General features: G+C 41.1%; 1 protein-coding gene across 4 annotated transcripts in view; it reads right to left on the bottom strand.

The window, feature by feature from the left end:
- The window catches only part of dlgap4a (discs, large (Drosophila) homolog-associated protein 4a), a 73,297-nt gene extending 65,480 nt beyond the window's left edge, over positions 1-7,817 (bottom strand). For 3 of the 4 annotated variants that reach the window (XM_031844341.1, XM_031844337.1, XM_031844340.1), the window contains exon 1: positions 7,425-7,817. The gene's annotated coding sequence lies outside the window, so the exon portion shown is untranslated. The remainder of the gene's footprint in view (positions 1-7,424) is intronic. The other variant, XM_031844338.1, reaches the window with a different exon arrangement.
- Between the last annotated feature and the right edge of the window lie 2,244 nt (positions 7,818-10,061).

The raw sequence follows: 10,061 nt of genomic DNA, 5'->3' as shown, positions 1-10,061 counted from the left end.
TGTGTGTGTGTGTGTGTGTGTGTGTGTGTGTGTGTGTGTGTGTGTGTTTGTAGGATGAGGTGATATGGGGTGTGTAATGTCACAAGGTTGAATGTTGTTCTTCACTCTTTGTGGCCCTGACATATTAAAGGTCATTGTCCTCCTTGAGAAATAGCAGATTCTTTAAAATTAAAAGCCTACTAATGAGAGGGGAACATTTTTTAGCACATGAAGACCTAGATTTTTTTGTACTCTCTGACAATCTCTCCTGCGGTTAATGTGGAATGAAAAGCCTAAATCACAAAGGCGTGAGGAACTTTCACAGTCCAGATGTTATGTTTTGGTTGCCATATGTCCAGTTCAGGGAGAAACTGTTACCTGAAGTTTGACATTCACTATCACGCTAATTATTACAGAGACTCTGCTCTCCGTGTTTGGTTTGATAATTTGTTTACATTTTGGGCTATCATTTATATAGCACTATCTTTTATATCTATTTTAAACAGCCCTGTATCCCTCGGTCGTAATTATGTCAATATTGGATGATTCAACAACTCACAACTTGCATCCAGTGACAATATCTTCAGTACCAATCAGGCGGCAACCTCCGGTTCTGAAGCCAAAGCGAAAGTGCCTAAAACCTGCATTCCTTCTAATGGCCATCAGGGGGCGACTCCGCTGTTTGCAAAAAGAAGTCTGATTGTATAGAAGTCTATGAGAAAATGACTCTAATACTCACTTGATTTATTACCTCAGTAAACATTGTAAACAAGAGTTTATGGTCTCAATCTCTAGTTTCAAGTCTTCTTCAATACAGCGTGATGTTCATTTAGTAAATAATGGTCCCTTTTACAGTAAAATAGACAATAAAGCAGGGTATGCTTTAGGTCAGGCTACCTTGTGATTGACAGGTTGCTACGACGTCACTCCTCCGCAGTCCAAATATATCGTAACTGCAGTGCAACTGCAAGCAAGAATTGTGGATACCAATTTTACCAATTTTTGCAAAGGTCACTCAATGTGTATCAGTAATTATCCCTCAGAATAGAATAGAATTTTTTTTTTTGGTCGTAGCAGAGTTCGCCCTTCCTGTGCTGGAATCAGATCGGCCAACAAAGCACGAGGGATCCACGGGAAAGCGACGCATGCACATAATCCAGCAAAGTTTGAAACATTCAACTGGCGAAACACAGAGTGACTTTGATTGTGAAGCAGCCACAGGAAATGCTGAGGGCAATCACAGAAGAAAAACGTTCTTATTATTGAACAAAGGGGTTGATGCAGTTTGACTTTGGTGATTTATACCATTCAGACAGTGCTTGTCGTGAAAAAAAAAGATTCACATGTCGGCATGTGTATCGGCCGGTAACAGTCCAGTGAATAAAAGATACTGGATTTGGGGGTCCTCCTCCAAGAAAAAGTGAATTAATCCTATTTCTTCACAATTAAAAACTGTTATGAACAGTTTACAAAAAGGATATGAACTTATCGATAAATTGTGTATTTATGTTCATGAGTCAGAGAACAAGTAACGGTATGCCAAAAGAGTAAAATGTAGAAGTGTCGATACTGCGTCAAGGTGAGTACCGGCACACTTTGAGCACTGCTTTCAGCTCAAGCGTCTTGTGAAATGAATAACAAGCATATATTTAGCAAACAGACTTATTCTTTCGTAATAAATGCAACCAGAGCCACATTTACAAATCGACATCGGTCTTGTTCACATGTGTTAATTATCTCTATTGACCCCGATGCTGATATCTGTGTATGAAACAAAGTGGAGCCATGCATGTCAAAAGGTGAAAGGAGTGATGGCACCTGGCGTGACAACACGAGATGTTGTGTCCATATGGCGCTCGGGGCCGGGGCTGTGACACACACACAGGCAAACCCGGGGTCAGGTCTCGGTTTGAGTGAATGTAATCGGAGGCAGAAGCCAGAAGGCAGCCATCCCATGGTGTTAATCTTCAGAGGGCTCAGATCTGCTCTCTGACTCCCTATCAAGCTCGCAAACTGGAGACCTCGCAGTGAAGCTACATGCGAACATTTCAGCGTAAGAAAACTATATTCACTAGTCAGCGAGTACGATATGAAACTAATGAGGACACAATCAATTTAACTTGGCGTTAATGAGAGGGAATCTTGCTGAAGGCAGTTCTGAGACAGAAATTGATCTTTTTTTTCTTTGCACAATGCAGCAAGAACTTAGTAATTCCCAATAAAGTAAGATTTGTTCCTTCCATCTTGTCTGCATGCTCGTTACCACAATGTTCCCACATGCTTGGCCATCAACACACTGAAGTCAATATGTTTTTCTGCCATCCTGCAGTTCTCTGTAATATGGATGTGAATTTGTGCATTTGTTTTGGACCTGCCAGAGGGAAGCAGGTTTCCAAAAGGCACAAATCTGTTTTGAACACCAGTTTTCTTATATTTACAGGGAAGTAATTAAAGCCAACTTGTGATTCAAGGTCAGCAGATATTACAATGAAACCCTGTGAGCTCTGTCTCTGTCCAAAAAAGTATTTTTATATATGCACACAAACCACCCACAGACACAATCACCAAGAAGTGCCACAGAAATTCAAGCAAAGGTTATAGAAATTCTCTTTGTAGTGGCAAAACAAAATATCCCTGAGCTTTGAAAATCACCCTGCATTATTTCTGCAGCATCCTTGGCGCCTTTCTGTGTTGCTTCTTCTTTCAGACAGCGAATGCCTCGTTGAGTCGTGTGAGGCAGCTTCCTCATCAAGGCTGTTTCATTTCTTGTCCGTATCAGTTAGTTTCTTGCTGCATAGGATTGTGAACTGCAAGCGGAACAAATAAGCCACATCTTCATCAACGAATGTCCATGTGATTTATGTAATGGTTAACGTCCCCGAGAAGTTTATAATTCTTCGTAAGTTGAATGAAAAATACTGACTTCCATACAAACACTGACATTTACAAACAGCTGTTTCTGGGACCTCCTCACATTGGACACATGAGACATAATTAATCACCAGGGGACACGGACTCATTAATTGCTGTGTGCTGATTAATCGTCCCTGGTGAGGAACGTTCAGCTTAACATGCAAATTTGTGTCAGAGGATCCATTCAGCGAACGCAGCCCAGGCAGGGACTTATTGTAAAATGACAGATACAGGCGCGATAACAAGATGCTTGTCAGGGGCCTACTGTAAAACAGTTGTTTCTATTTTCAGCTCTTATACAAGAAGTGCAACTTGGATTGGACGAATACTGAGATGCAACGAGGAAAGACGGTTGTTTGGTGTGACGTAGCGAACGGTTTGTCCTTTCTGCATTCAAAAAAACTGCTAAACAGGAAAGGAGAGGAGTGAGGAGAGGAAAGGATGAAAGGAGAGAGGAGGAGAAAAAGGAGAGGAGCAGTGAGGAGACAGAACGACAGGTGAGGAATGGTAAAGAAGGGAGTAAACACAAAAGGAAACGAGATGATAGAGAGGATAGGAGAGGAGTAGAGTGGAGGAAAAAAGAAGAGGGCAGGTGCAGGGAGGTGAAGGAAGGGGAGGAGAAAAAAGTAATGGAGACAGAAGGAAGTGAGAGGAGAAAAGAGGAGAGGAAAGAGAAAAAAGGAGGAGGGGAAGAAAAGACTAAAGGAGAGGAGACGATGGAGAGGAGAGAGGAGAAGAGAGGGGAAAAAAGTAGATGGGAGGTGATGGGAGGAGAGGAGAGAAAAGGAGAGGAGACGAATGGAAAGGAGAGGAGAAAAGAGGGGGGAGGAGGAGGAAAGGAGAGGAGACAAAAGCAAAAGTGAGGAGAGGAGGAGATTGCTGAGCGCAGTGACCTGATGGCAGCAAAGGTCATTGACTCAGCAGCACAGAGCAGCATCAGAGGAGGCCGACTTTAATCACCTCCAAACACTACATCAGCTCCTGCACGAGATGGACTGAGAGCTGCATTACTGAGGTCATAAAACCTCTCTCCTTTGAGGTAATGTAGAGCGAGATGAGCTGCTCTCCTCGGGGACGAAAAATCACACTATTTTGCTCTCCATTTGAATCCTCTTCATCCACAAATTTTACAAGGAGGCGCTGAGACAATAGCTGATCAGATGGAGCTCTGAGACACGTCTGCCACAGAGAGCAGGAAGTGTGCACATGGCTGAGCTCAGAGCAGAATTCTTCTGCCTGAACTGAAGTTACACCGATGGCTTGTTGCTATGGCAAATATAGAGAAACAATAGCTTGAAATTATACATCTAGTGTATTTAGACAAAGTCAAAGTTACTCACACAGGCCGTGAACACATTAGTATTGTCCTTTCAAATCCTCCATACTGATAACACGAGTGTGATACATCATAACGTAGGAAGCTAAATAATCCATACTGGCTCGGTGAACAACACTACATCATTCACTACAACACAGCGTGACGGGTGACATGGAAGGCTGGTGATTCTGCTATATTGTAATTACCTTGTTGTGTTGGTCAACTGACCTTACACCCAACACAAAATGTACGACTGATATAGTAGAGAGAATGGCAAAGAGAAGCCATGCAAGTTAATAAAACAGAATGATTAAGAGAAAAGGGAGAAGAGGCTGCGGCTTTAGCGTCCCTGTTCATTGAAATGCCAATTAGGCCAATACCTTGTGACATTTCTGCTCTTTCTCTTCTCATGATACAGCTAATGCGCCCCAGCACGGGCAGTCATACTTCAGGAGGCCTTATAATGCAGAAGCTCTAACGCGAGACGAAGATCAAAGTATAAAAAAGAGAGTAAATGGTTGAAATAAACCATTACCAAATGTCAGCATCATTTACAAAAAATGTTCCTCTCTTTTAAGAAAAACAATCCATGATCAAAATGCTGCAACAGCGACACCTGCATGACATGTAAGTAAGTGGCGGTGGAGGACAGAGATGAACGAGCTCCTGCTTTCCTTCCTTTAGGGCGTGACATCAAAAAACACGTGAAATTAAGCTACCAATCAACAACCAGAATACAATATTGACATTGAGTTGGTCCAAACATCACCTTCAATTTTTTAACATTGTTTGTACGTGACGAACTGGCAGTAAAGTGATCGTAGCTTATTAGATAATAAATTATAACTCCTTTAACACAACACTAAATAAATCTATTTAATTTTGGCCTTTACAAACAGAGTCACATTTTTTTCCAGATTTAAGTGTCCCCTTTTTTATCAAGCAGAAGCTAGCTACCAGCAGTAGCCATCACAACAGCCTGTTGTTGGGTGACAGAAACAATTGAGATAACTAGCAGACTAGTGGATTAATAATAAAAAATATAGCACTTTTGTTTGAGCACAAAGGGCTTTTCAGATTCAATGATTAGCAGAATAAAAATTTAAAAAAATTCTGAAACCCATAAGAATTAGGAACATGAGAGCACATATACTGTATAAAGCCGCACTGAGAGCATACATAAAATGGAGAAAAAATAAGAGATAATAACTAGATATAGTAACATGATGCTGTGGTTTGGCTTTCCTCCTGTCCTCCCCAATACTTTGAGTCACCAGGCACCACTGCTTTCCAGAAATCATGACCCGGTCTGTGGATTATCTTGAGTAACCGCGTCATGATTTCTGGAAAGAGAAAAGTTTTCCACATGCATCTTTTAGCGCTTTGAGCGCCGCAAGCTGAGTGCCATATAGTCCCATTACATTGTAAGTAAGTAAGTAAATAATATTTATTTATGAAGCGCTTTTCACAGACATTAGTCACAAAGTGCTTAACAGGAGCAGAATTACAAACGTAAAAAACACAATGTGACCATATAAGGGCCAGTAAAAATATTGGAGAGAGGGCAGACATCTCTACGGTCGATACCTCCAAAACTAGCCAACTCACACCAACAGATTGATAAACAGCACTACAGGTAAGAGGGGGGAAATATGTATACTTTTGATTTTGGGGTGAACTGTCCCTTTAATGTATTCAATATCACTGTTTGCGCAGTACTGGTTCAGTTATTGTAAGACTCCACAGGGTCTTGGTCTGAAAAGACTTTTCAAGCTCTGTGCCCTTTGACGTCATACTGATGTGTGTGATACTGTACAGCATCCTATCTATTCACTCCCTGCAGTAGCCCTGACTAAGCCAGTTTAAAAAAAAATAAAACACCCACCATTCTGGATCGGAGCCAGCTCTGGGTTTTTCTTCAAACTCTCTGGTACATTATCATCATGGCTGTTGGCTCCTTGGCAGCAGATATGACTTTGACACCTGAGTGAGAGCCTACAGTCCACCACCGCAGAGCTGCTTCATACAGGAAACCCACAGCTTTTTACAGTATACCGTTTCTACTGTGTGCGCGTGTGTGTGTGTGTGTGTGTGTGTGTGCTTGGATTCTCCAGCTGGTTATCACACAGGTTCAGGAAACAGAAAAAGGTGTACCATCAAGCTTACATCATGACGTGTAAACCCATTAGCCCATCACTCCGCTGCCAACAGCAGAGGCTACACTGCTACACTAACATCCTTCGGCGTGCCATCCACAGATTTGTGGTCCCATTGAGCTGCGGATGAATTATTAATCAGCCTTCCACTATAACAAAATGGGCTTTTAATTGTAGTGACTCCTGTTTGAGAACAACTACTGAAACACTGGCCTCGATACAAACTGGTTATTGATCAAAACCCTCCTAAGTGGATGCAGCCTCATCCTCAGCATCAGAAGAGAAGTGTGGATGGCATCCAGTCAGGGATCCAGAGGACATGGGGCCCCCAGAAACATGTTTCTCACATATAGAAAAAACAGTTATATTTTCTAATTATTCTAGCGATGAGAGCAAGGAAACTTCAAAGCGAAGATATAGAAGGAGCATGCTGTGGTCATTCTGATTTTGTACTGATTTTTAAAAAAAACATGCAACCAAGTAGCCTACAAGTAAATGGTAATTTAGTGCGGATTAATTCAAAATCTGCACCGAGTTAAAAGCTAACAGAGATGCGCCTAATTGTTCTCAAAAGAGACTTGTTTTCCCCTTTCGAAACTCTAAATGAACTTGCTGTTTTTTTTCCTCCTAAAGAAATCACGAAAGCAATGGATTTTAATAACTTTGTCCAACACAGATTATACACATATTATAACTTGCAAATGTTTCAGATTTAAATATGTTGCATTGCCATTCATCCCTTTAGTGAACTGATGATTTTTGGCTCTAGAAGTCAACTTGACATGGCTGTTGACGTGACATTTACGAGTCACATATCGGCATCTTGCAGCTATAGCCTACAGACGCACTCGTGAGTCGACAGGTGAAGAGCGACCTATATTTAAAGCAGGCAAATCGTCAATTTCAACTCAGGAAAAAAAGGGGGGGGGGGGGGGGTTTATCGATGCAACAATGCAGCCTGATGAGCTCCAATCGAGCAGTCAGTTTTTATTTTATTATTTTTGACAGAAACCCCGCAACGCCCGCAATGTAAACCCCGAACCTGACAACAAGCTTACCTTTTTCATGTTATGTGATGAGCTGCAGATGGGAGTCGGTCACACGGGAATAGTTATCCAGCTCTTACATGTCGGCCGTAATATCACTGTCAGCCGGCTGTTTATCTGTCGGGAAGGTAAACAAGACGATCCTATAACATTGCTGGAAATATATATCATTTTTTTTTTTATCCCTTAGATGTATGGCACATTCTCGCAGCGGCCATCGCTTGTCGGTCCTTCTCCCCCCCCTCCCCGAACAGTTCAGCCGGTCCTCTGGTAGCAGCTCACCGGTTCACAGAGCGATCCATCGCGGCAGGGAAAACGCAGTTTGGAGGCTGCTGCCGGTGATGCTGCTGCAGCAGCGTTTGGTCCGTCGAGACGCGGGATGAGAGAGGTGGGGGGGGTGGTAGGGTTGGGGGGGCATCCGAGGGCCCACGACAAAAAAAAAAAACAGCTCAGCTCCGAAAACGAACTATCAGACCCGAAATCACTGTCTCGTGAGCAAACGGTGGTTGATGAATCATTCTGCGCACAGAGAGGCAACATGCGCGTGTTTTTTCATTCTTATTCCGTCTCGTGTCTGAGGAGTGATGCTCTTCGATGAAAGACACTTTAAAGGGGAAATTCATTCAGAAAAATACATTTGTTGCAGTCTAGTATTTGCGACTGTCATTAATGTGCCGAGTATTTTCTCGATTAATCGTATAGTCAACATGAAAATAAATATGTCCCCGATCCCAAAGTGTCATATTCAAATGAAGTAATTTTATCCAAACAATCCTCAAAAACCCAAAGATGTTCGTTTCACTACTATATAGCCTATAGCAAATCACAGAACCATCATTTTTGCTTCACTCAAACGATTTATTGATTATCTGAATCAATTTTCAACTAATCACCACATCACCAGTAAACTCAGCGCTGTGGGAGAGACTGACTCATGGACTCAACCCCTTTTTGTTCAGATGTTCTTTTCAAATTACTTTTATGTGAATGAGTCAGAGAAACAAATATCCCCACAGACGGGATTTTAGAAAATACTGACGTCAGAGCCACACACGTTGGTGACAGCGATATCACCTTAAGTGATCATTGAAAAGCAGTATGTCATGAGTCCACAACACACTACAATGTAGTTGTTAGCACATATAAGGACATTTTAAGTGTTGACTGTGTATTTGTGAATAATCATATTTTCTTATGAAGCATCTGGAGTGAACGCTTAATGAGTGCTTGACGACACAGAACAAGCTGTAAACATATTCATTTGATTTGATGATGGTGTTCATGAGCTTCATTTTGGACTTCACTTACTGGATTTGCTCTGGAGATTTGTTCTGGAGCTTTCAGCCATCTCTTGTGGTCTTCATCAACAGATGTAGTTTACTCACTGGTCATAGTACAGTCTTAATACAACTGCGTTATACTACGTATATTGTTGATCATTTATTATCCTTTTTTTACATCAGTTACATATGCTTCAATGAATGAGTGGCCTACAGTTGTTGATAAATACATTAGCTAACTCCAATTGATTGGCTATAATGATTATTTTCTATCATAACACTGGATTCAATTACCTGTGTGTTAATTATCGGGACTGTGCCGTTCCCTTCAGTTATCCAGTGTTTTAGCATCCGTTAGCTCATTGTTTTTTGCAACTTTACTGTTTTGGTTCACTCTCATATTGTTCTCAACTAGCAGACAGTTGTTTTCATCAAATAAGATTAAAAAAAAATGACTGTAGGCTACACAACCTGCTTAACACCAAATGGCAGACAGACAAAGCTAGCGGTACATTTATTTCCTTCAGGAGTTGGTAGAGACCAAACAGACTAAAAAGAGGGTAAATATTGGATTTACATTCATCATGTGGTCAGACACAAGACTCCACATAAATGATAATGTTGCATCATGTTGGCTGGATGACATATAAACAAGGAGCAGTTGGCTAACAAGTTCGCCATATTGAAGCGATATCCGGGTCCTGTTCACAGCATGTTTACACTGCCCCCGTGTGGCCGAAAAAACGGTTCCATGTAGCTGAGAAATACATTATGGTGTTTTACACAATTTACATTCTACACTCAGTTGTCAGTATAGTAGGTACATCTAGCTAAAATAAATACAGTCTAATTAATACAATAGATCTGCAATAAGCTCTATATTGCGGTTGTTCATGTTTTGTTGAAAATTTTTAGAGAGGGCCTGTTTCTAGCTTAATGATCATTTTGGAGGCTGGAGGACCTTCACCACAGGTGTTTTTGTTATTTTGTCCACCCCATTTATATCAATGAGTGTAGGCTCAATAACAAACTGTTTCAATACATTATATTGACACTTTTTATATATATATTATATATATATACACCTTACCCTATAATTATACCTGGATAGGGAGGATCTATTGCAGGACTTTTGTATTAAAAGTCTTCTTAAAAGTAGTATAGGCCTATTAAAAATGGGAATGTGTCAGTTTTTTTATTGATAGCCCCCCCCCCCCAAATTCACTGAAAGAATACAGAGTATATATGATCATGATGGTATTCTGTCTCCCCATATTCTAGACAAAATCACTGTTATGGATGCTCACAGCTTCTCTATTTTTTCCTTATTTTGTATGTTTATTGATGACTACTGTGTATGTTGGTCTCA

This window comes from Anarrhichthys ocellatus, unplaced genomic scaffold, assembly GCF_004355925.1.
Source record: "Anarrhichthys ocellatus isolate YVR2014 unplaced genomic scaffold, GSC_Weel_1.0 scaffold5, whole genome shotgun sequence".
Taxonomy (NCBI): domain Eukaryota; kingdom Metazoa; phylum Chordata; class Actinopteri; order Perciformes; family Anarhichadidae; genus Anarrhichthys; species Anarrhichthys ocellatus.
This window is presented reverse-complemented; position numbering and strand designations above follow the sequence as displayed.